This window comes from Pseudophryne corroboree, chromosome 3, assembly GCF_028390025.1.
Source record: "Pseudophryne corroboree isolate aPseCor3 chromosome 3, aPseCor3.hap2, whole genome shotgun sequence".
NCBI classification, from domain to species: domain Eukaryota; kingdom Metazoa; phylum Chordata; class Amphibia; order Anura; family Myobatrachidae; genus Pseudophryne; species Pseudophryne corroboree.
The window spans coordinates 44,337,167-44,363,830 of record NC_086446.1 but is presented as its reverse complement, the minus strand read 5'-3'; the positions used below and the strand labels follow the sequence as shown (position 1 = coordinate 44,363,830).

The 26,664-nt window shown below is 47.0% G+C and overlaps 1 protein-coding gene and 1 pseudogene across 1 annotated transcript in view; one reads left to right on the top strand and one right to left on the bottom strand.

The window, feature by feature from the left end:
• Positions 1–26,664, top strand: part of LOC135057136 (uncharacterized) — a 352,772-nt gene that overhangs the window by 194,950 nt on the left and 131,158 nt on the right. The window lies entirely within an intron of this gene.
• On the bottom strand, positions 23,735–23,853 carry LOC134896580 (5S ribosomal RNA; annotated as a pseudogene).

The following is a 26,664-nucleotide window of genomic DNA, read 5'->3' as shown; positions in this document are numbered from 1 at the left end:
ATTCCCTGACTGAAAATATTGATACCCTGGACAGGGACAATATATTATTGACTATAGAGCGTTTAAAAGATGCGTTTCTATATATGCGAGATGCACAGAGGGATATTTGCACTCTGGCATCAAGAGTAAGTGCGATGTCCATTTCTGCCAGAAGAGGATTATGGACGCGACAGTGGTCAGGGGATGCGGATTCCAAACGACATATGGAAGTATTGCCGTATAAAGGGGAGGAGTTATTTGGGGTCGGTCTATCGGACTTGGTGACCACGGCAACGGCCGGGAAATCCACCTTTCTACCCCAAGTCACCTCGCAGCAGAAAAAGATACCGTCTTTTCAGGCTCAGTCCTTTCGTCCCCATAAGGGCAAGCGGGCAAAAGGCCACTCATATCTGCCCCGGGGCAGAGGAAGGGGAAAAAGACTGCAGCAGACAGCCTCTTCCCACGAACAGAAGTCCTCCCCCGCTTCTGCCAAGTCCTCAGCATGACGCTGGGGCCTTACAAGCGGACTCAGGCACGGTGGGGGCCCGTCTCAAGATTTTCAGCGCGCAGTGGGCTCACTCGCAAGTGGACCCCTGGATCCTGCAGGTAGTATCTCAGGGGTACAAATTGGAATTCGAGACGTCTCCCCCTCGCCGGTTCCTGAAGTCTGCTTTACCAACGTCTCCCCCCGACAGGGAGGCGATATTGGAAGCCATTCACAAGCTGTATTCCCAGCAGGTGATAATCAAGGTACCCCTCCTACAACAGGGAAAGGGGTATTATTCCACGCTGTTTGTGGTACCGAAGCCGGACGGCTCGGTGAGACCCATTTTAAATCTGAAATCCTTGAACACTTACATAAGAAGGTTCAAGTTCAAGATGGAGTCACTCAGAGCAGTGATAGCGAACCTGGAAGAAGGGGACTATATGGTGTCTCTGGACATCAAGGATGCTTACCTCCATGTCCCAATTTGCCCTTCTCACCAAGGGTACCTCAGGTTTGTGGTACAGAACTGTCATTATCAGTTTCAGACGCTGCCGTTTGGATTGTCCACGGCACCCCGGGTCTTTACCAAGGTAATGGCCGAAATGATGATTCTTCTTCGAAGAAAAGGCGTCTTAATTATCCCTTACTTGGACGATCTCCTGATAAGGGCAAGGTCCAGAGAACAGTTAGAGGTCGGAGTAGCACTATCTCAAATAGTACTACGACAGCACGGTTGGATTCTAAATATTCCAAAATCGCAGCTGATTCCGACGACACGTCTGCTGTTCCTAGGGATGATTCTGGACACAGTACAGAAAAAGGTGTTTCTCCCGGAGGAGAAAGCCAGGGAGTTATCCGACCTAGTCAGGAACCTCCTAAGACCAGGCCAGGTGTCAGTGCATCAATGCACAAAGGTCCTGGGAAAGATGGTGGCTTCTTACGAAGCGATTCCATTCGGCAGATTCCACGCAAGAACTTTTCAGTGGGATCTGCTGGACAAATGGTCCGGATCGCATCTTCAAATGCATCAGCAGATAACCCTGTCTCCAAGGACAAGGGTGTCTCTCCTGTGGTGGTTACAGAGTGCTCATCTCCTAGAGGGCCGCAGATTCGGCATTCAGGATTGGGTCCTGGTGACCACGGATGCCAGCCTGAGAGGCTGGGGAGCAGTCACACGGGGAAGAAATTTCCAGGGCTTGTGGTCAAGCATGGAAACGTCACTTCACATAAATATCCTGGAACTAAGGGCCATTTACAATGCCCTAAGTCAGGCAAGGCCTCTGCTTCAGGGTCAGTCGGTGTTGATCCAGTCGGACAACATCACGGCAGTCGCCCACGTAAACAGACAGGGCGGCACAAGAAGCAGGAGGGCAATGACGGAAGTTGCAAGGATTTTTCGCTGGGCGGAAAATCATGTGATAGCACTGTCAGCAGTGTTCATTCCGGGAGTGGACAACTGGGAAGCAGACTTCCTCAGCAGACACGATCTCCACCCGGGGGAGTGGGGACTTCACCCAGAAGTCTTCCACATGATTGTGAACCGTTGGGAAAAACCAAAGGTGGACATGATGGCGTCCCGCCTCAACAAAAAACTGGACAGATATTGCGCCAGGTCAAGGGACCCTCAGGCAATAGCTGTGGACGCTCTGGTAACACCGTGGGTGTACCGATCAGTGTATGTGTTCCCTCCTCTACCTCTCATACCCAAGGTATTGAGAATCATAAGAAGGAGAGGAGTAAAGACTATACTCGTGGCTCCGGATTGGCCAAGAAGGACTTGGTACCCGGAACTTCAAGAGATGCTCACGGAAGACCCGTGGCCTCTACCTCTAAGAAAGGACCTGCTCCAGCAGGGACCATGTCAGTTTCAAGACTTACCGCGGCTGCGTTTGACGGCATGGCGGTTGAACGCCGGATCCTGAAGGAAAAAGGCATTCCGGATGAAGTCATCCCTACCCTGATCAAAGCCAGGAAGGATGTAACTGTGCAACATTATCACCGTATTTGGCGTAAATATGTTGCGTGGTGTGAGGCCAGGAAGGCCCCTACAGAGGAATTTCAACTGGGTCGTTTCCTGCATTTCCTGCAAACAGGACTGTCTATGGGCCTAAAATTAGGGTCCATTAAGGTTCAAATTTCGGCCCTGTCAATATTCTTCCAAAAAGAACTAGCTTCAGTTCCTGAAGTTCAGACGTTTGTCAAGGGGGTACTGCATATACAGCCTCCTTTTGTGCCTCCAGTGGCACCTTGGGATCTCAATGTAGTTTTGGTATTCCTAAAATCACATTGGTTTGAACCACTCACCACTGTGGACTTAAAATATCTCATATGGAAAGTGGTAATGCTGTTAGCCCTGGCTTCAGCCAGGCTTGTATCAGAATTGGCGGCTTTATCCTATAAAAGCCCTTACCTAATTTTTCATACGGATAGGGCAGAATTGAGGACTCGGCCTCAATTTCTTCCTAAGGTGGTTTCAGCATTTCACTTAAACCAGCCTATTGTGGTGCCTGCGGCTACTAGGGACTTGGAGGATTCCAAGTTGCTAGACGTAGTCAGGGTCCTGAAAATATATGTTTCCAGGACGGCTGGAGTCAGAAAATCTGACTCGCTGTTTATCCTGTATGCACCCAACAAGCTGGGTGCTCCTGCTTCTAAGCAGACGATTGCTCGTTGGATTTGTAGTACAATTCAGCTTGCACATTCTGTGGCAGGCCTGCCACAGCCAAAATCTGTAAAAGCCCATTCCACACGGAAAGTGGGCTCATCTTGGGCGGCTGCCCGAGGGGTCTCGGCTTTACAACTTTGCCGAGCAGCTACTTGGTCAGGGGCAAACACGTTTGCTAAATTCTACAAATTTGATACCCTGGCTGAGGAGGACCTGGAGTTCTCTCATTCGGTGCTGCAGAGTCATCCGCACTCTCCCGCCCGTTTGGGAGCTTTGGTATAATCCCCATGGTCCTTACGGAGTCCCCAGCATCCACTTAGGACGTTAGAGAAAATAAGAATTTACTTACCGATAATTCTATTTCTCATAGTCCGTAGTGGATGCTGGGCGCCCATCCCAAGTGCGGATTGTCTGCAATACTTGTACATAGTTATTGTTACAAAAATCGGGTTATTATTGTTGTGAGCCATCTTTTCAGAGGCTCCTTTGTTATCATGCTGTTAACTGGGTTCAGATCACAAGTTGTACGGTGTGATTGGTGTGGCTGGTATGAGTCTTACCCGGGATTCAAAATCCTTCCTTATTGTGTACGCTCGTCCGGGCACAGTATCCTAACTGAGGCTTGGAGGAGGGTCATAGGGGGAGGAGCCAGTGCACACCAGGTAGTCCTAAAGCTTTTTACTTTGTGCCCAGTCTCCTGCGGAGCCGCTATTCCCCATGGTCCTTACGGAGTCCCCAGCATCCACTACGGACTATGAGAAATAGAATTATCGGTAAGTAAATTCTTATTTTACCTGAATGAAAGTAATTTTGTGTACAGAAAAATCGAAGTGTATATGAGTGAGCAAGAGTGAGTGTGCAAACAATAAAGGTTTTGGACCCAAGGGAATTCGGGATCCCATAGGAGAGTACACCAGTGGAGTGGACACTTGGTGGCGTGAGATTGGCTTGCTCACGTTAACATTGATAAGAGTACAAAGGAGCAAGGTAGCAAGTTTACCACAGACCAGCAGGTCAGTGAAGCTCTGAATACTGCGGCCTGAGAGGTCAGCAGAGAGATATCGCAGCCCCGGGGGTTGGTGAGATACCCATATAGGCCCATTTTGAGAATACGCTCCGGCTGAGGTTTCGCAGCCTAAACAACCGATTCCGCTGGTCGTGCGGCGGATAAGTAATAGTTACTTATACGCAGTGCGACTGTACCGCACGTTACTGTGTGCATTAGTTAGTTCACCTTGATACCCATTACGCAATTTGCGTACAATCGCGGGGTCATAGACGCTAATTGTACACGTAACGTGATTTGTGTAACAGTTTTTTTATTTTAAGGGAGTTTCGCTGGTCACTCAGGAAATCTCCAAAAACTGATATTTACTGGGAGGGGTAGCATACTCCCACACGCTCTCAGTAAATAACGGTTACACAGGAGCCCGAGGTTGGGTACAACCGGCACTGGGCACAGTGTTCGGTGTATTGGCCAGCAGGGGCGTGGGTGGGTGAGAGCACTCGGAGAACTTTCACCGTTGCCTTATATTGAGTAATTTGGTTTTTGTAGGAATTCGCTGAGAAGGCAATACCTGCAAAGAATGGGGGCCAGTTGCTCAAGTAAGGGACGATCAACCAGGGTTCAGGTTGATATTCCGCGGCCCAAAGGGTCGGCGAGGTACATAATGTGTGAGAAATATGGATCACACGCAGAGGTCTTATGCAATGAGTGGGAACATATGACTGTGGACGATAGGGAACCGTTCCCTAGGGTAGGCAGTTTTCTCTATCGTCCTAAGTGGATGCTGGGGTTCCTGAAAGGACCATGGGGAATAGCGGCTCCGCAGGAGACAGGGCACAAAAAAGTAAAGCTTTTACCAGATCAGGTGGTGTGCACTGGCTCCTCCCCCTATGACCCTCCTCCAGACTCCAGTTAGATTTTGTGCCCGAACGAGAAGGGTGCAATCTAGGTGGCTCTCCTAAAGAGCTGCTTAGAGAAAGTTTAGCTTAGGTTTTTTACTTTACAGTGAGTCCTGCTGGCAACAGGATCACTGCAACGAGGGACTTAGGGGAGAAGTAGTGAACTCACCTGCGTGCAGAGTGGATTTGCTGCTTGGCTACTGGACACTAGCTCCAGAGGGACGATCACAGGTACAGCCTGGATGGTCACCGGAGCCGCGCCGCCGGCCCCCTTGCAGACGCTGAAGAGAGAAGAGGTCCAAAATCGGCGGCTGAAGACTCCTGAGTCTTCATAAAGGTAGCGCACAGCACTGCAGCTGTGCGCCATTTTCCTCTCAGCACACTTCACACAACAGTCACTGAGGGTGCAGAGCGCTGGGGGGGGCGCTCTGAGAGGCAAATAAAAACCTTATTAGAGGCAAAAAATACCTCACATATAGCCCACAGAGGCTATATGGAGATATTTAACCCCTGCCTAACTTCAAAAATAGCGGGAGACGAGCCCGCCGAAAAAGGGGCGGGGCCTATCTCCTCAGCACACAGCGCCATTTTCTCTCACAGAAAAGCTGGAGAGAAGGCTCCCAGGCTCTCCCCTGCACTGCACTACAGAAACAGGGTTAAAACAGAGAGGGGGGGCACTGATTTTGGCGATATTGTATATATATAAAAGATGCTATAAGGGAGAAACACTTATATAAGGTTGTCCCTATAAAATTATAGCGTTTTTGGTGTGTGCTGGCAGACTCTCCCTCTGTCTCCCCAAAGGGCTAGTGGGTCCTGTCCTCTGTCAGAGCATTCCCGGTGTGTGTGCTGTGTGTCGGTACGTGTGTGTCGACATGTATGAGGACGATGTTGGTGAGGAGGCGGAGAAATTGCCTGTAATGGTGATGTCACTCTCTAGGGAGTCGACACCGGAATGGATGGCTTATTTAGAGAATTACGTGAGAATGTCAACACGCTGCAAGGTCGGTTGACGACATGAGACGGCCGACAATCTATTAGGACCGGTCCAGGCGTCTCAGAAACACCGTCAGGGGTTTTAAAAACGCCCATTTACCTCAGTCGGTCGACACAGACACAGACACGGACACTGAATACAGTGTCGACGGTGAATAAACAAACGTATTTCTCATTAGGGCCACACGTTAAGGGCAATGAAGGAGGTGTTACGTGTTTCTGATACTACAAGTACCACAAGAAAGGGTATTATGTGGGAGTGAAAAAACTACCTGTAGTTTTTCCTGAATCAGATAAAATAAAATGAAGTGTGTGATGATGCGTAGGGTTACCCCGATAGCAAATATTGGCGTTATACCCTTTCCCGCCAGAAATTAGGGTACGTTGGGAAACACCCCTTAGGGTGATAAGGCGCTCACACGCTTATCAAGTGGCGTTACCGTCTCCAGATACGGCCGCCCTCAAGGAGCCAGCTGATAGGAAGCTGGAAAAATATCCTAAAAAGTATATACACACATACGGTGGTTATACTGCGACCAGCGATCGCCATCAGCCTGGAGATGCAGTGCTGGGTTGGCTTGGTCGGATTCCCTGACTGAAAATATTTTATTCATGTAGAGCATTTAATAGGATGCATTCTATATATATGTATGTGAGATGCACAGAGGGATATTTGCTCTCTGGCATCAAGATAAGTGCGTTGTCCATATCTCCCAGAAGATGTCAGGGACACGACAGTGGTCAGGTGATACAGATCCCATACGGCAGATGGAAGTATTGCTGTATAAAGGGAAGGAGTTATTTGGGGGTCGGTCCATCGGACCTGGGGACCACAGCAACAGCTGGGAAATCCAACCTTTTTTACCCCAAGTTACATCTCAGCTAAAAAAGACACCGTCTTTTCAGCCTCAATCTTTCCTTTCCCATGAGGGCATGCAGGCAAAAGGCCAGTCATATCTGCCCAGACATAGAGGTAAGGGAAGTAGACTGCAGCAGGCAGCCCTTTCCCAGGAAAAGAAGCCCTCCACCGCGTCTGCCAAGTCCTCAGCATGACGCTGGGGCCGTGCAAGCGGACTCAAGGTGGGGGGGTAGTCTCAAGAGCCTCAGGGCGCAGTGGGATCACTCGCAAGTTGACCCCTAGATCGTACGAGTATTATCCCAGGGGTAAAGATTGGAGAGTCGAGACATCTTCTCCTCGCAGGTTCCTGAAGTCTGCTTTACCAACGGCTCCCTCCGACAGGGAGGCAGCATTGGAAACAATTCACAAGCTGTATATCCAGCAGGTGATAATCAAAGTACCCCTCCTACGACAAGGAAAAGGGTATTATTTTTCCACACTATATTGTGGTACTGAAGCCAGACGGCTTGGTGACACATAGTCTAAATCTAAAATGTTTTGAACACTTACATAAAAGGTTCAAATCGAGATAAAGTCACTCAGAGCAGTGATAGCGAACCGGAAAAAAGGGGACTATATGGTGTCCCTGGACATCAAGGATTACCTCCATGTCCAAATTTTGTCCTTCTCATCAAGGGTACCTCTGGTTCGTGGTACAGAACTGTCAATATCAGTTTCAGACGATGCCGTTTGAATTATCCACGGCACCCCGGGCCTTTTTACCAAGGTAATGGCCGAAAAGATGTTTCTTCAAAGAAAAAAGGCATCTAAATTATCCCTTACTTGCACGACCTAAAAAGGGCAAGTTCCAGAGAACAGTTGGAGGTCGGAAGAGCACTATCTAAAGTAGTTCTTCGACGGCACGACTGGATTCTAAATATTCCAAGAATCGCAGCTGTTTTCCGACGATACGTCTGCTGTTCCTAGGGATGATTCTGGACACGGTTCAGAAAAAGGTTTTTCTTCCCGAGGAAAAAGCCAAGGAGTTATCCGACCTGTCAGGAACCTCCTAAAACCAGGAAAGGTGTCTGTACATCAATGCACAAGAGTCCTGGGAAAAATGGTGGCTTTTTACGAAGCAATTCCATTCGGCAGATTCCATGCAAGAATTTTCCAAAGGGATCTGTTGGACAAATGGTCAGGGTCGCATCCTCAGATGCACCTGCGAATAACCCTGTCGCCAAGGACAAGGGTATATCTTCTGTGGTGGTTGCAAAAGGCTCATCTATTGGAGGGCCGCAGATTCGGCATACAGGATTTGATCCTGGTGACCACGGACGCCAGCCTGAGAGGTTGGGGAGCAGTCACACAAGGAAGAAACTTCCAGGGGGTATGGACGAACCTGGAAAAGTCTCTTCACATAAACATTCTGGTACTAAGAGCAATCTAAAATGCTCTAAGCCAGGCGGAACCACTCCTGCAAGGAAAACCGGTGTTGATTCAGTCGGACAACATCACGGCGGTCGCCCATGTAAACAGACAGGGCGGCACAAGAAGCAGGAGTGCAATGGCAGAAGCTGCCAAGATTCTTCGCTGGGCGGAGACTCACGTAATAGCACTGTCAGCAGTGTTCTTCCCGGGCGTGGACAACTGGGAAGCAGACTTCCTCAGCAGACACGATATTCACCCGGGAGAGGGGGGTCTTCATCCAGAAGTCTTCCACATGCTAATAAACTGTTGGGAAAGACCAATGGTAGACATGATGGCGTCTCGCCTCAACAAGAAACTGGACAAATATTGCGCCAGGTCAAGAGATCCACAGGCAATAGCTGTGGACGCACTGGTAACACCTTGGGTGTACAAATCAGTATATGTGTTTCCTCCTCTGCCTCTCATACCAAAGGTATTGAAGATTATACGGTGAAGAGGAGTAAGAACAATACTAGTGGCTCCGGATTGGCCAAGAAGGACTTGGTACCCGGAACTTCAAGAGTTGGTCACGGACGACCCGTGCCCTCTACTTCTGAGAAGGGACCTGCTACAACAGGGTCCCTGTCTCTTTCAAGACTTACCGCGGCTGCGTTTGACGGCATGGCGGTTGAACGCCAGATCCTAAAAGGGAAAGGCATTCCAGAAGAAGTCATTCCTACCTTGATTAAGGCAAGGAAGGAAGTCACCGCGAAACATTATCACCGCATTTGGCGAAAATATGTCGCGTGGTGCGAGGATCGGAGTGTTCCGACGGAGGAATTTCAACTGGGTCGTTTCCTACATTTCCTACAATCAGGATTGTCTATGGGTCTCAAATTGAGATCTATTAAGGTTCAAATTTCGGCCCTGTCAATATTCTTCCAAAAAGAATTGGCCTCAGTTCCTGAGGTACAGACTTTTGTTAAAGGAGTACTGCATATACAGCCTCCTGTGGTGCCTCCGGTGGCACCGTGGGATCTAAATGTAGTTTTAGATTTCCTCAAATCCCATTGGTTTGAACCATTGAAAAAGGTGGATTTTAAATATCTCACATGGAAAGTGACTATGTTACTGGCCCTGGCTTCCGCCAGGAAAGTATCTGAATTGGCGGCTTTATCTTATAAAAGCCCTTATCTAATCTTCCATTCGGATAGGGCAGAACTGAGGACTCGTCCGCATTTTCTCCCTAAGGTGGTATCAGCGTTTCACCTGAACCAACCTATTGTGGTGCCTGCGGCCACTGGCGACTTGGAGGACTCCAAGTTGTTGGACGTTGTCAGAGCCTTAAAAATATACATTTTCAAGGACGGCTGAAGTCAGAAAATCTGACTCGCTGTTGATACTATATGCACCCAACAAGTTGGGTGCCCCTGCTTCTAAGCAGACGATTGCTCGTTGGATTTGTAACACAATTCAACTTGCTCATTCTGTGGCAGGCCTGCCACAGCCTAAATCTGTTAAGGCCCATTCCACAAGGAAGGTGGGCTCATCTTGGGCGGCTGCCCGAGGGGTCTCGGCATTACAATTCTGCCGAGCAGCTACGTGGTCGGGGGAAAACACGTTTGTAAAATTCTACAAATTTGATACCCTGGCAAAAGAGGACTTGGAATTCTCTCATTCGGTGCTGCAGAGTCATCCGCACTCTCCCGCCCGTTTGGGAGCTTTGGTATAATCCCCATGGTCCTTTCAGGAACCCCAGCATCCACTTAGGACGATAGAGAAAATAAGAATTTACTTACCGATAATTCTATTTCTCGGAGTCCGTAGTGGATGCTGGGCGCCCATCCCAAGTGCGGATTATCTGCAATACTGTACATAGTTATTGTTAACAAATTCGGGTTATATTGTTAAGGAGCCATCTTTAAGAGGCTCTTTCTGTTATCATACTGTTAACTGGGTTTAGATCACAAGTTGTACGGTGTGATTGGTGTGGCTGGTATGAGTCTTACCCGGGATTCAAATTGCCTCCCTTATTGTGTACGCTCGTCCGGGCACAGTACCTGGCTGGAGTCTGGAGGAGGGTCATAGGGGAGGAGCCAGTGCACACCACCTGATCTGGTAAAAGCTTTACTTTTTTGTGCCCTGTCTCCTGCGGAGCCGCTATTCCCCATGGTCCTTTCAGGAACCCCAGCATCCACTACGGACTCCGAGAAATAGAATTATCGGTAAGTAAATTCTTATTTTAATCCTGAGGTGTTGCAAAATCTAAGGAGAAGGATATGTCGTATAAAATCCAAGAAACAAAGGATTAGACATTATGATTATTTACAGTTATGGCAACAGGAGGGTGAGATACAACAGGGATTAGCTCAAGCAGCTGGTTCCAACCCTAGCAGGAAACTGATAGCAACAGCACCACCACCACCATACATAACAGGAGAGAAAATGGCTACAGAGAATGGCATACTGGTATACGATAAAAGTGCACTTAATAAATGTATTAATGGTGATAAGAGTAAAGTAGATAAATGTATTGATGCTAATGCTAACCCGTGCAAGTTGTATCCCATCTTAAACTTCCCTCAGGACTGCGACCAGGAAGATGAGCCTACCACAATATCGGCACTCTCTCTAGCAGCCACCATACAAGAAACTCAAGGCCCAACCAGTAAGAGGAGTAGCGAAGGCCCCTAGTGGAGGGACAGGTGAGGTCGTGTCCACAGGTAAGTACGGTACTGTACATTATGCAGAAACAATCACACCTCACATTGTAGAATCAACCCAGAGTGATGTAATTGAACTTAATCCTGTCAGGGTGATCGCAGTCCCCAATGGAAAGACTGACGCACAGGGAGTCACTCCCATCAGGAACATTGCAATGCATTGTCCCTGGTCTCGGACAGAATTAAGGACAATTATGTCTGAATTTCCCGATCCCAGGAAAGATCTAGCCGCATGTCAAAGGTTTATTAAAGAACTAGGTAACGCCGCCGAACCCAATAACAAAGATTGGCGGACAGTGCTGCGGGCATGTTTGCCCTCTACCATTGACCCTGTGAAATTCATTACTGATTGTATTCATCAGTGAGAGGTACCTCTTCATCTAATTTACAATCAGGAGAATGTTAAACAGATCAATCTGCAGTTAGGAGTATATTTCCCAACTGTTGTCAAGTGGAACAAAATTTTCTCCATTAGACAAAAAGAAGGTGAAACTGCTTCTGACTATTTCCATAGGGCATTAGAGGAAATGGCTAAATACACTGGGGTCGTGGACATTGAGGAAAATATGCATCATAGGGAGGTAGCGGTGTCCGTATTAATGGACGGTTTAAAGGAAGTGTTGAGAACAAGGGTACAGACCACTCAACCCAACTGGAGAGGTATCTCGGTGGCTGCATTAAGAGAGTCCGCTGTTGGGCATGATCGGAACATCGTTAGACACAGGTAGTCACAGGGGGATAAGCTGATGGCAGTAAGTATACAAAGTATACAAGCCCTTACAACAAGGCCACCTCAGCCTAAGCCCCAGACCCCTGATGGTAAGTCGTATGTGGTAAAATGTTATAACTGCCATAAGGAAGGACATATTGCACGGAATTGCAGATTTAGAGACCCACATAAGGTATATCGACCCCCTAGACCAGAACATGACACACAGTATGGCACACGCAAATGGGATCAGGGACCGCAGAGGAGGAGTTATGAGCCACATGCAGGGGAAACAAAGAGGTACCCACCAAAGAGAGACTGGCAGGTCTCTGAAAATTCTCAGTTACCCCCCTCACATATTGTAGCTGCCAACGCGCTGCGGGATGGTCACAACATACAATAGGGGGTCATGCCACACCTGTAGTCTGCAGCCAGTGAAATTAATTGCGAGCCTTGGAAGTGAACCTGAGGTCACAATTGATGTAGCTGGTAGATCACTACCTTTCCTTGTAGATACGGGGGTGGCCAAGTCAGTGTTAAATTCAACGGTGGGTATGAAAACCACGGGTAAAACAATTCCAGCAATGGGAGTAACAGGAGTAGTACAACACTACCCTTTAAGTAAACCAGCAGAGATTACGATAGGGCCTTTGCAGACCAAGTACTCCTTTTTGCTAGCTGCATCGGCTCCGACTAATCTACTTGGGAGAGATTTACTGTGTAAGATGGGGTGTGTCATATATTGTACTCCTGAAGGTGTTTTCTTAGATATACCCGAGAATCACGCTCAGGAAGTGCAGGATATGCTAGACTCCCCACAAAGGTTAATGTCACACACTGCTGTTACAGACAGGTGTCCATCCAAGGTAGAGGAAATGATCTCCCAGATACCGGAGTCACTTTGGACCAAAGATGGACAAGACACTGGATTGATGGCAAATGTAGCTCCTGTAGTAGTTCAAGTAAAAGATGGTAGGATAGCTCCAAAAATCCCACAGTATCCTCTGAAGCCAGAGGTGGAGTTAGGAGTGTATCCAGTCATAGAGCGCTTGCTGCAACAGGGCATCCCAGTTAGGACGTCCAGCACTGCCAATAGTCCCATCTTCCCTGTGAAAAAGAGTGGGGGGAGGGGTTACAGGCTAGTGCAGGATCTAAGGGGGATCAACAAAATAGTCGAGAGCCAATTCCCCGTAGTGCCAAATCCAGCTGTCATCCTTATGCAAATCCCTCCCACTGCGAAATTTTTCACTGTTATTGACCTCTGCTCCGCCTTCTTCTCGGTACCTCTGCACCCTGACAGCCAATACGTGTTTGCATTCACATACAGAGGAGTACAGTACACCTGGACTCGCTTACCACAAGGTTTCATTGACAGTGCAAGTATTTTCTCACAGGCTTTGCACGACTGTTTACAATCCTTTCAACCTGAGAGCGGATCAGTATTAATACAGTATGTAGATGACTTACTGCTGTGTTCGGATTCACTCGAATCGTCCTTGAGAGACACGAAACAGCTTCTGTTTCATCTTTCTGATACGGGACACAAGGTTTCAAAGGATAAGCTGCAGTTATGCCAGACCAAGGTAAAATATTTGGGACATTGCTTGACACAAGGACTGAGACACCTCACCGCTGATAGAATACAGGCGATTCGCGACATGACTCTGCCACAAACCCAGCAACAGATCCGCACTTTCCTAGGAATGTGTGGGTATTGCCGCAACTGGATCCCAGGGTTTTCCATGCTAGCCTTACCTTTGCAAGAGATGGTCTCATCAAACAAACCAGATCGGATTTCGCACACAGACGAGTTTGAACTGGCATTTGAGAGACTCAAACAGTGCCTATCGCAGGCACCAGCATTGGGTATGCCAGATTATGGGAAACCCTTTGAATTGTACGGTACGGAGAGTGCTGGGTGTGTGGCAGGTGTTTTAACCCAGAAACATGGTGATGCCAGCAGACCGGTAGCCTACTACAGCGCTCAGCTAGACACCGTAGCACGATCCCTCCCCACATGCTTGCGGAGTGTTGCAGCGATAGCATTGCTAGTGAGTAAAAGCGAAGATGTAGTGTTAGGTCACAACCTGACCATCCATACACCTCATGCAGTGTCAGCCTTACTGAATTCTGCCCAAACCAGACACGTCTCATCTGCACGGTTTACAAGGTGGGAATTAGCACTAATGGCCCCTGTAAACATCACCATAAGGAGATGCAGCGCACTAAATCCTGCAACGTATCTCCCAGGTGTGCCTGGACAGGCACAAAGGGTGGGGGATGAGAGTGATGGTGAAGGAGGATTTAGTACAGACACTGACAAACATGATTGTATGGAATATTTGACCCAAAATTTCACTGCAAGGCCTGACATCAGTGACAACCCACTGGAAGGTGTAGATTTTACTTTTTACACTGACGGTAGTTGCCACAGACAGACGGACTCGGGAGATTTGTGTACTGGATACGCAGTTGTAGATGACAAAGGTACCATAGAAGCGGAACCCCTGGGCCCACCTCACTCAGCACAAGTTGCTGAGCTGGTCGCCCTAACCAGAGCGTGTGAATTGGCTAAGGGTAAGTCAGCCAATATCTACATGGATTCTAGGTATGCCTTTGGAGTAGTGCATGATTTCGGGGCCCTATGGCGCCTTAGAAATTTCATGACGGCAGCTGGCACACCCATGGCGCACGCGACCCACATCAAAAGACTTCTAGCAGCGATACAGGAACCTGACAGAGTGGCTGTTATTAAGTGTAAAGCCCACACATACAGCCAAGACCCAGTGTCACTTGGTAACAGCCGGGCAGACGAAGCTGCTAAATCAGCAGCCAGCACCCCCATACAGACAGACATCACACAACTGATGATATTCAATACCGTCAACACACAGAAATTGAGTGAAATGCAAAATTTGTGTTCCCTACGGGAAAAGGCAGTCTGGAGGTCAAAAGGATATGGCCGGGAGTCCTCAGGACTCTGGACAGTTGGACAGGGTAAGCCAGTGGCACCCAGAGCATACCTTCCAAGTTTAGCTGAGGCGGCACATGGTCTGACTCATCTGGGCAAAGAAGGTATGTGCAAGTTGGTAAGAGCCTACTGGTGCGCGCCAGGATTCTCTTCTCATGCGGGTAAGAGAGCAATGACATGCCTCACCTGCTTGAGGAAGAATATTGGAAAGGCAATACCAACAGAACCATCCCATATCCCGCCAACAGACGGCCCTTTTCAGGTGATACAAATTGATTTCATACAATTGCCACCTTGTAGAAACTTAAAGTATGTATTGGTTTGTATTGATGTGTTTTCAAATTGGGTAGAAGCGTTCCCCGCTGCCACAAATACTGCTGTGTTTACTGCAAAGAAAATTGTGCCGGAATTTGTGTGCAGGTACGGTATCCCTAGGATAATTGAAAGTGATAGGGGTACCCATTTTACAGGTGAAGTCTTTCAGGTAATGTGCAAATTAATGGGAATTAATAGTAAGCTTCATACTCCGTACCGCCCACAGGCGAGTGCGAAAGTGGAAAGAGTAAACAGCACTATTAAGAACAAGTTGAGCAAAGTGATGGCTGAAACTGGATTATTGTGGCCAGAAGCTTTGCCACTTGTATTGTACAGCATCAGAACCACTCCCAGGTCCCCTCTTAACCTGTCACCCTTTGAGATTCTTTTTGGTCGACAACCCCATGTAATGATTGACCCCCAGGATGATTTGAAATGTAACAATGAAGTGACTGTAAAGTATTTGGTTAAGATGAGCAAGCAGTTGAGGAATCAAAACAGCAATCTAAAGCTAGTGATTCCTGATCTGCCAGACAGTAATTGTCATGACATTGAACCTGGGGATTATGCAATGATTCGAAATTTTCTACACTCAGGTTGCCTGATTGACCGGTGGGAAGGACCGTACCAAGTCTTACTGACCAGCACGACAGCATTGAAGGTTGCCGAAAGAGAGACTTGGGTCCACTCGTCCCACTGTAAGAAGGTCGCTGACCCAGAGAAAGCCCGTGACAAAGAGCAGAGTATAGAGGAAACCTTATCACTGGAGTGTCTGTTCCGGGAAGGTTGAGAGGCGGGACTGCTGTCACGGCACCTGAGCACAGAGAACTACAGGATCAGAGGCGGTTGTCGCGCCAGTTTTCTTTTCCTTCTAATTATTTTCTTTCCCCCATTAACACTCTTTCTTTCTCCTCCTGCAAGATGGACTTACCCCAAGAGACTACGTTCCGGGTTTTCCTGTTGACCCTGTTGTTGACCAGAACAGTCTGTTTCGGTGAGAGTACCAGAGAGGTCGAGAAAGGATGACAGGACGGATTCGTAGAATTCCAAGAAAAACACAATCACCGAGCAAAGGCGAGTATCAGAAAACGATCTGGTAGTCATGACACTAAGAGACATTGTGAAGGATTGTTAGCTGAAGAGAATTGTATCTGTAGGAATTGTGAAAACATAGTTGAGGACGGGTGCATCCAAAGATGTCAGTCCAGCCTTAATATCAACATGGACCGTCATCCATTGAGTGACTATCACTCATTAGTGGGTAAGGTTTTAAACCAAACAGAATTCTGGGTGTGCTCACAAGTACCTCAAGGTCAGAGCAAGTCAGGACTAGTGCCATACTCTTTAACAATAGGTGAGGTACTTGAATTAAGGGGTGGGAGACCGGTGGACAAGAAATTTAATATTTCTAGGCCTCCTAGTTTGAAGCTCCACCAATATCATGTGGATAGATCCTTAGTATGTTTTCTCTAACGTCCTAGTGGATGCTGGGGACTCCGAAAGGACCATGGGGAATAGCGGCTCCGCAGGAGACTGGGCACAAAAGTAAAAGCTTTAGGACTACCTGGTGTGCACTGGCTCCTCCCCCTATGACCCTCCTCCAAGCCTCAGTTAGATTTTTGTGCCCGAACGAGAAGGGTGCAGTCTAGGTGGCTCTCCTGAGCTGCTTAGAAAAAAGTTTAGTTTTAGGTTTTATATTTTCAGTGAGACCTGCTGGCAACAGGCTCACTGCACCGAGGGACTAAGGGGAGAAGAAGCGAACTGACCTGCGTGCAGAGTGGATTGGGCTTCTTAGGCTACTGGACATTAGCTCCAGAGGGACGATCACAGGCCCAGCCATGGATAGGTCCCAGAGCCGCGCCGCCGTCCCCCTTACAGAGCCAGAAGACTGAAGAGGTCCGGAAAATCGGCGGCAGAAGACGTCCTGTCTTCAATAAGGTAGCGCACAGCACCGCAGCTGTGCGCCATTGCTCTCAGCACACTTCACACTCCGGTCACTGAGGGTGCAGGGCGCTGGGGGGGGGGGGCGCCCTGAGACGCAATAAAAACACCTTTTTTGGCAAAAAATACATCACATATAGCTCCTGGGCTATATGGATGCATTTAACCCCTGCCAATTTTTCCATAAAAAAGCGGGAGAAAGGCCGCCGAAAAGGGGGTGGAGCCTATCTCCTCAGCACACTGGCGCCATTTTTTCCTCACAGCTCCGTTGGAGGAAGGCTCCCTGACTCTCCCCTGCAGTCCTGAACTACAGAAACAGGGTAAAACAAGAGAGGGGGGGCACTAATTTGGCAGATAAATATATATTGCAGCTATATCAGGGAAAAACACTTATATAAGGTTATCCCTATATATATATATATAGCGCTCTGGTGTGTGCTGGCAAACTCTCCCTCTGTCTCCCCAAAGGGCTAGTGGGGTCCTGTCCTCTGTCAGAGCATTCCCTGTGTGTGTGCTGTGTGTCGGTACGTTGTGTCGACCTGTATGAGGAGGAAAATGGTGTGGAGGCGGAGCAATTGCCTGTGTTAGTGATGTCACCCCCTAGGGAGTCGACACCTGACTGGATGGTCTTATGGAAAGAATTACGTGATAGTGTCAGCACTTTACAAAAGACTGTTGACGACATGAGACAGCCGGCAAATCAGTTAATACCTGTACAGGCGTCTCAAACACCGTCAGGGGCTCTAAAACGCCCGTTACCTCAGGTCGATACAGACACTGACACGGACACTGACTCCAGTGTCGACGGTGAGGAAACAAACGTATTTTCCAGTAGGGCCACACGTTACATGATCACGGCAATGAAGGAGGTTTTGAACATTTCTGATACTACAAGTACCACAAAAAAGGGTATTATGTGGGGTGTGAAAAAACTACCCGTAGTTTTTCCTGAATCAGATGAATTAAATGAGGTGTGTGATGAAGCGTGGGTTTCCCCCGATAAAAAAACTGCTAATTTCTAAAAAATTATTGGCATTATACCCTTTCCCGCCAGAGGTTAGGGCACGTTGGGAAACACCCCCTAGGGTAGATAAGGCGCTCACACGCTTATCAAAACAAGTGGCGTTACCGTCTCCTGATACGGCCGCCCTCAAGGAACCAGCTGATAGGAAGCTGGAAAATATCCTAAAAAGTATATACACACATACTGGTATTATACTGCGACCAGCAATCGCCTCAGCCTGGATGTGCAGTGCTGGGGTGGCTTGGTCGGATTCCCTGACTGAAAATATTGATACCCTGGACAGGGACAATATATTATTGACTATAGAGCATTTAAAGGATGCATTTCTATATATGCGAGATGCACAGAGGGATATTTGCACTCTGGCATCAAGAGTAAGTGCGATGTCCATTTCTGCCAGAAGAGGGTTATGGACGCGACAGTGGTCAGGTGATGCGGATTCCAAACGGCATATGGAAGTATTGCCGTATAAAGGGGAGGAGTTATTTGGGGTCGGTCTATCGGACCTGGTGGCCACGGCAACGGCTGGGAAATCCACCTTTTTACCCCAGGTCACCTCTCAGCAGAAAAAGATACCGTCTTTTCAGGCTCAGTCCTTTCGTCCCCATAAGGGCAAGCGGGCAAAAGGCCACTCATATCTGCCCCGGGGCAGAGGAAGGGGAAAAAGACTGCAGCAGACAGCCTCTTCCCACGAACAGAAGCCCTCCCCCGCTTCTGCCAAGTCCTCAGCATGACGCTGGGGCCTTACAAGCGGACTCAGGCACGGTGGGGGCCCGGCTCAAGAATTTCAGCGCGCAGTGGGCTCACTCGCAAGTGGACCCCTGGATCCTGCAGGTAGTATCTCAGGGGTACAAATTGGAATTCGAGACGTCTCCCCCTCGCCGGTTCCTGAAGTCTGCTTTACCAACGTCTCCCCCCGACAGGGAGGCGGTATTGGAAGCCATTCACAAGCTGTATTCCCAGCAGGTGATAATCAAGGTACCCCTCCTACAACAGGGAAAGGGGTATTATTCCACGCTGTTGTGGTACCGAAGCCGGACGGCTCGGTGAGACCCATTTTAAATCTGAAATCCTTGAACACTTACATAAAAAGGTTCAAGTTCAAGATGGAGTCACTCAGAGCAGTGATAGCGAACCTGGAAGAAGGGGACTATATGGTGTCTCTGGACATCAAGGATGCTTACCTCCATGTCCCAATTTGCCCTTCTCACCAAGGGTACCTCAGGTTTGTGGTACAGAACTGTCACTATCAGTTTCAGACGCTGTGTTTGGATTGTCCACGGCACCCCGGGTCTTTACCAAGGTAATGGCCGAAATGATGATTCTTCGAAGAAAAGGCGTCTTAATTATCCCTTACTTGGACGATCTCCTGATAAGGGCCAGGTCCAGAGAACAGTTAGAGGTCGGAGTAGCACTATCTCAAGTAGTACTACGACAGCACGGATGGATTCTAAATATTCCAAAATCGCAGCTGATTCCGACGACACGTCTGCTGTTCCTAGGGATGATTCTGGACACAGTACAGAAAAAGGTGTTTCTCCCGGAGGAGAAAGCCAGGGAGTTATCCGACCTAGTCAGGAACCTCCTAAGACCAGGCCAAGTGTCAGTGCATCAATGCACAAGGGTCCTGGGAAAGATGGTGGCTTCTTACGAAGCGATTCCATTCGGCAGATTCCACGCAAGAACTTTTCAGTGGGATCTGCTGGACAAATGGTCCGGATCGCATCTTCAAATGCATCAGCGGATAACCCTGTCTCCAAGGACAAGGGTGTCTCTCCTGTGGTGGTTACAGAGTGCTCATCTCCTAGAGGGCCGCAGATTCGGCATTCAGGATTGGGTCCTGGTGACCACGGATGCCAGCCTGAGAGGCTGGGGAGCAGTCACACAGGGAAAAAATTTCCAGGGCTTGTGGTCAAGCATGGAAACGTCACTTCACATAAATATCCTGGAACTAAGGGCCATTTACAATGCCCTAAGTCAGGCAAGGCCTCTGCTTCAGGGTCAGCCGGTGTTGATCCAGTCGGACAACATCACGGCAGTCGCCCACGTAAACAGACAGGGCGGCACAAGAAGCAGGAGGGCAATGACGGAAGTTGCAAGGATTCTTCGCTGGGTGGAAAATCATGTGATAGCACTGTCAGCAGTGTTCATTCCGGGAGTGGACAACTGGGAAGCAGACTTCCTCAGCAGACACGATCTTCACCCGGGGGAGTGGGGACTTCACCCAGAAGTCTTCCACATGATTGTGAACCGTTGGGAAAAACCAAAGGTGGACATGATGGCGTCCCGCCTCAACAAAAAACTGGACAGATATTGCGCCAGGTCAAGGGACCCTCAGACAATAGCTGTGGACGCTCTGGTAACACCGTGGGTGTACCAGTCAGTATATGTGTTCCCTCCTCTGCCTCTCATACCCAAGGTACTGAGAATCATAAGAAGGAGAGGTGTAAAGACTATACTCGTGGCTCCGGATTGGCCAAGAAGGACTTGGTACCCGGAAATTCAAGAGATGCTCACGGAAGACCCGTGGCCTCTACCTCTAAGAAAGGACCTGCTCCAGCAGGGACCATGTCTGTTCCAAGACTTACCGCGGCTGCATTTGACGGCATGGCGGTTGAACGCCGGATCCTGAAGGAAAAAGGCATTCCGGATGAAGTTATCCCTACCCTGATCAAAGCCAGGAAGGATGTAACTGTGCAACATTATCACCGTATTTGGCGTAAATATGTTGCGTGGTGTGAGGCCAGGAAGGCCCCTACAGAGGAATTTCAACTGGGTCGATTCCTGCATTTCCTGCAAACAGGACTGTCTATGGGCCTCAAATTAGGGTCCATTAAGGTTCAAATTTCGGCCCTGTCGATATTCTTCCAAAAAGAACTAGCTTCAGTTCCTGAAGTTCAGACGTTTGTCAAGGGGGTACTGCATATACAGCCTCCTTTTGTGCCTCCAGTGGCACCTTGGGATCTCAATGTAGTTTTGGGATTCCTAAAATCACATTGGTTTGAACCACTCACCACTGTGGATTTAAAATATCTCACATGGAAAGTGGTAATGCTGTTAGCCCTGGCTTCAGCCAGGCGTGTATCAGAATTGGCGGCTTTATCCTATAAAAGCCCTTACCTAATTTTTCATACGGACAGGGCAGAATTGAGGACTCGTCCTCAATTTCTCCCTAAGGTGGTTTCAGCATTTCACTTAAACCAGCCTATTGTGGTGCCTGCGGCTACTAGGGACTTGGAGGATTCCAAGTGGCTGGACGTAGTCAGGGCCCTGAAAATATATGTTTCCAGGACGGCTGGAGTCAGAAAATCTGACTCGCTGTTTATCCTGTATGCACCCAACAAGCTGGGTGCCCCTGCTTCTAAGCAGACGATTGCTCGTTGGATTTGTAGTACAATTCAGCTTGCACATTCTGTGGCAGGCCTGCCACAGCCAAAATCTGTAAAAGCCCATTCCACACGGAAAGTGGGCTCATCTTGGGCGGCTGCCCGAGGGGTCTCGGCTTTACAACTTTGCCGAGCAGCTACTTGGTCAGGGGCAAATACGTTTGCAAAATTCTACAAATTTGATACCCTGGCTGAGGAGGACCTGGAGTTCTCTCATTCGGTGCTGCAGAGTCATCCGCACTCTCCCGCCCGTTTGGGAGCTTTGGTATAATCCCCATGGTCCTTTCGGAGTCCCCAGCATCCACTAGGACGTTAGAGAAAATAAGAATTTACTTACCGATAATTCTATTTCTCATAGTCCGTAGTGGATGCTGGGCGCCCATCCCAAGTGCGGATTGTCTGCAATACTTGTACATAGTTATTGTTACAAAAATCGGGTTATTATTGTTGTGAGCCATCTTTTCAGAGGCTCCTCTGTTATCATGCTGTTAACTGGGTTCAAATCACAAGTTGTACGGTGTGATTGGTGTGGCTGGTATGAGTCTTACCCGGGATTCAAAATCCTTCCTTATTGTGTACGCTCGTCCGGCCACAGTATCCTAACTGAGGCTTGGAGGAGGGTCATAGGGGGAGGAGCCAGTGCACACCAGGTAGTCCTAAAGCTTTTACTTTTGTGCCCAGTCTCCTGCGGAGCCGCTATTCCCCATGGTCCTTTCGGAGTCCCCAGCATCCACTACGGACTATGAGAAATAGAATTATCGGTAAGTAAATTCTTATTTTAACATTTCCAATCTCCGAAAGCCGGGAAATTGGGAAGTGACATGGAACAACCAAACCATGGCATTTTCACACAGAGCCGATAAAATGCCCGTAGACTCAGAACTTATACGCCAAATAGCCAATGGTGGGAGATATTTTCAGTATAGGTACACTCTAGGAAGTAGGACCATGCGGGTTGGAGAAGTATCTCCAGGATACTGTGCGCATATCATACAGCCTGATACGTGTACTGAACAGATGAGAGAGTTAGGGATAGGATTTTTCACCTGGAAGGTTTGCAATATGGTGATGTCATATTCTGTCCCATATGTCCTCCCCGATGATGCATATTTCATATGTGGGAGGAAGGCGTATAAGTGGCTTGCCCCAAACTCAGAGGGATTGTGTTACATTGGAAGAGTGTTCAGGAAAAGGTCAGTTTGGTGCCGCACAGGACCCTAAAGAATTTTTCTTTGTAATGGGCTCTTATGAAATTTGTCCCTTATGAACCAACAGTGCATATACATACGAAATGCCTGTATAGGTCTTTAACCACTTAACTGACGATTTATATAGCAAAAAAAGCTCCGAAATTGTTGTGGGTTTTTTATGAGTGAATTAGGTGAAGAACATGAATTTAACCCTATCCCAAATGATTTTAGTTAAAAAAAAGAAAAAAAAATATTTTTGTAAAAAATGTTTTGCAAAAAATATTTTTACCAAACATCGAAACATCGATCGGGAACATCGCGACCATCAGAACATCGGGAACATCGCGACTTTCATTTTGAAAGCCGAGACAGCCTCGAGGTATGCAAGGGGGATCTCGGGGCAGCTAGGGAGTGTTTAATTACACTCCCCAGCGTCTGCCATTGTCTACAGCCGCTGGAGGGGGGAGATCCTGCCGAGTTGACCGATCAGCAATGATCGGCAGCACGGCAGACACGGGGAGAGTGCAGGAAGGCAGAGGGACCTCTGACAGCAGCAGCGGAGGGAAGTTTCCCTTCCCTGCCGCTGCTAACACGCTCTATCTGACTGGTTGCATCCCGTGCGACCAGGTCAGATAGAGCACTTGCAGGCATGGTCGCATCTGATGCGACCATGCCAGGCAAGTGGTTAAGGAGTTACTGTTGTTGGTGGTGCACCCAGAGTCAATAGTACATGTCAAAGTTACAAAGAAAAAAGAGAGACTTTGTGTTGGGGCACGCTTGAAAAACTAAAACTTAACTTTTAATTATAGTATGATAAAATTATGGTACACAATTGAACACACATATAGTATATAGTATTTAGGGAGAAAAACTAATGATTCTCACTTACAAATTAATAATTTTGGAGTAGCAGTTCTCCAAGTAATATTGCTATTTAAAGTGACAGTGACACCTGAGATGAAAATATTGAGAATTTAATTTCAGCATACCAGAAAATTCTTCCAATGCCTATTATAATGGTATGTCCTGGTAACGATTAATCTGCTATTTCTAAATTTTCTAATCAATAATTGCAATATGCGAAAGAGCTCTAGATGAGTATATGATCAGGAAGAGAATTTCATGAGAAGAAGGAAAATTAGATATGAAAAAGGTTGCTCCAATACTTCTGCTTTTCACATGAATACAGAGGTGTTTGTTACTGCACCTAATATTCCCTGGAAGTCTCCTATCCAGGTACTAATCAGGCTATTCACTGCTTAGCTTCCAAGATCAGGCGAGATTGGGCGTAGCCAGTGAGATGTGGCAGTAATATCCCATAGATTGTGAATGAGAGAGTGTATGGTTATTGGCATATACCAGATAGAGTACTTCTGCTGTCCATTATTGCGCACAGTTTCCCTGTTACTTTTAGCATTGCAGGGAGTTATATAACTGGCGTCAGGATGAGAGAGTACTGAAAAAGTAAGATATAGGAAACGTATAGGTTCAGAGCCCGTCTTCTGCTGTCCACTGTCATATAATTTAATATAGCGGACAGTGGATGAGAGAGGCGGGTTATCTGGGCCTATTGAATAATGGTGTGAAATTACACAGATCTTAAGGTTTCTTATGATAGTGCATGATTCAATTACATATTCTTAATCCTAATAGTAGTGGGCAAAGAAATTTTCGCTATTGGCGATGCCCCTAGAATATTGCAAAAGAAGGCCGAAGCCAGCTATTTGAGATATCTCAAAACACACGTAATAGTATGAAATTCTATCTCACTAATTACGGTATGAGAGAGAAAAGAGACATCAAAGGAGCGTTTAATGTCTTAACATTGTGGATAATAGGTAGCCGATTAAACAAAAAATTAAACAATTTAAAGACAAAATATTTTTTGTCAAATATACGATACCAGGAGGTGAGTGGGCTGAACCGTGCACTGTTCAGCACCACTAGTCACAGACGGCCGTTTCACCTGTAGGTGGCTTGTTCACTGTGTGAGGTGGTGGTGGAAGAGAGTCTATTTAAGGCAAAAAGGGGGGTGGTCTCAAAATTCAGACCAATCACAGGAAGGAGGAAGTAGAATGTATGATGTCAATGAGACATCCTGCACATCACTTCCGGTTTCAAAATCCGGAAGTTAATGTTATTCTAATTATGCATGGAGTCGTATCTAAGGTTAGATAGGGCTTATAATATAGCTTAAGATGCAGTGAATAAATAGGGAAGATAATATTTAAAGTTAATTATTGTGGCCAAGATCGAAATATTAGCTACGTTGCCGGGAGTTCATAGGTCACTGGAGTTGTCAGGGACGCGTCCCTGAATATCGTAGCGTCATTTCCGGTTGAAAAGACCGGAAGTGGCGTGCGTGGCCGTAATTCTAGGTTTATGTGGGGCTGAATGAAAAGAACACATAGGGCTGAGGATAACTGCGGATGAGCCTCAAGGGGAGTAGAGGAGTACATATTGGCCCGGATGGTGTGGCCACGATCGGAGTAAAAAACTCCGTGACCGGAGATGGCGTCAGTGTACCATCTTACAGGAAGTGCTTAGTTGCATCACTTCCTGTTTGCATGTCCCCATTCATAGTAATCAGACTTCTGTGGGCGCGCACCGGGACATGGACGCATGACTTCCGGTCACGAGGGCCGGAAGTGGTGAAAAAAGGCCGTCACTTTTAATTTTATGTGCGGCTGATTAAGGAGTAATTTTAGACTGGAGATAGCTAGTAGGGCCTGCGGAGGAATAGAGGAATACGAATTTATATATTTAGATGGCCCTGATAATGGGGCCGCATAAGAAGTAGAAACTACGTGACCGGAAGTGGCGTCGGAGCACTAGCTACATCACTTCTTGTTCTGAAAAGAACAGGAAAGGCTGTGTGCAACTGATAATGGGACCGCATATGAAATAGAAACTATGTGACCGGAAGTGGCGTCGGAGCACTAGCTAAATCTCTTCCTGTTCTGAAAAGAACAGGAAAGGCTGTGTGCAACCATAATTGTAGATAAGAGAAAAAAGTAAACTATGTGTAATGTTTGTGTTTTGCTGGTTGCTAGGTAACCATAAGGTCAATGAAATAAAGATTGTTGAATTTAGAAGTATGCCTTTGTAATTTGTGTTTATGAATTGCTGATTAAGGGTGAGGAGAGAGAGAGAAGAAAAGATTAAAAATAAAAATAAAAAATAAAAAAATATATAAATAAAAATAAGAAAAGGGGGGGATAAAAGAAAAAAAGTAAAGAATAAAAAATAAAAAATAATAAATAAAATAATAATATAGTATTATAATAATATAATAATATAATAAAATAAAATAAATGAATAAATAAATAAAATAATAATAATTTTTTTGCTCGTTTAAAATAATGATCAAGTTATAACGTATTGTGATATCGAGTTAGGCAAGGTTGCGACTAGGTTTGTTGAAAGAAGAGAAAAGGAGAAAATTGAAATTGAATACAGCTTCTATAATAGAGCAAAAGAAGTTAATAGATTATATTTTATTTGATGTGATATCTGAGTGATTGTGTTGTGAGTAGATATTGGTATTGTGTTGGTGCATCATGAGTGTGTGGCGATTGGTTTGAATGTGAATGGGGGGTAAGTCAATGAAAATAAGTGTGTAGGGAGTGCCTTATGGGTGTGAATGTGAATAGGTATAAATGTGAGAGAATGAGTGGAATTGTTGGATAGAGACAGATGAAGAAATAGGAAAGTAGGTAATGTAAATGTGAGAGAATAAGTGGAGTTGTTGATTAGAGAGGTGGATTGGATGGGGACAGATGAAGAAAAAGGAGAGGAAAGAGTTGGGTTAGGGAACCATAGGTATGGGTATCTTATGGAACATCAGATAAAAACTCCATAATTTATGTGTTCGTTCATGCCTTTAGGCGCAAGACAGTTAAGTTTGAAGGTCCATTCGGATTCATGTTTGAGCAATTCTTGCATCAAATCTCCTCCTAGTATTCCTAAATTGATTCTTTCCAGACCAAAGGCTTTGAGTTCTTTGGGATTGCCCTGATGATAGTTAAAAAAGTGGCGCGCCACTGACGTTAGTTTTTTCATTTTTTTAATATCGGATGATGCATTTCTTACAGAGCCTATGTGTTCCAGGATACGTTGTTTTAG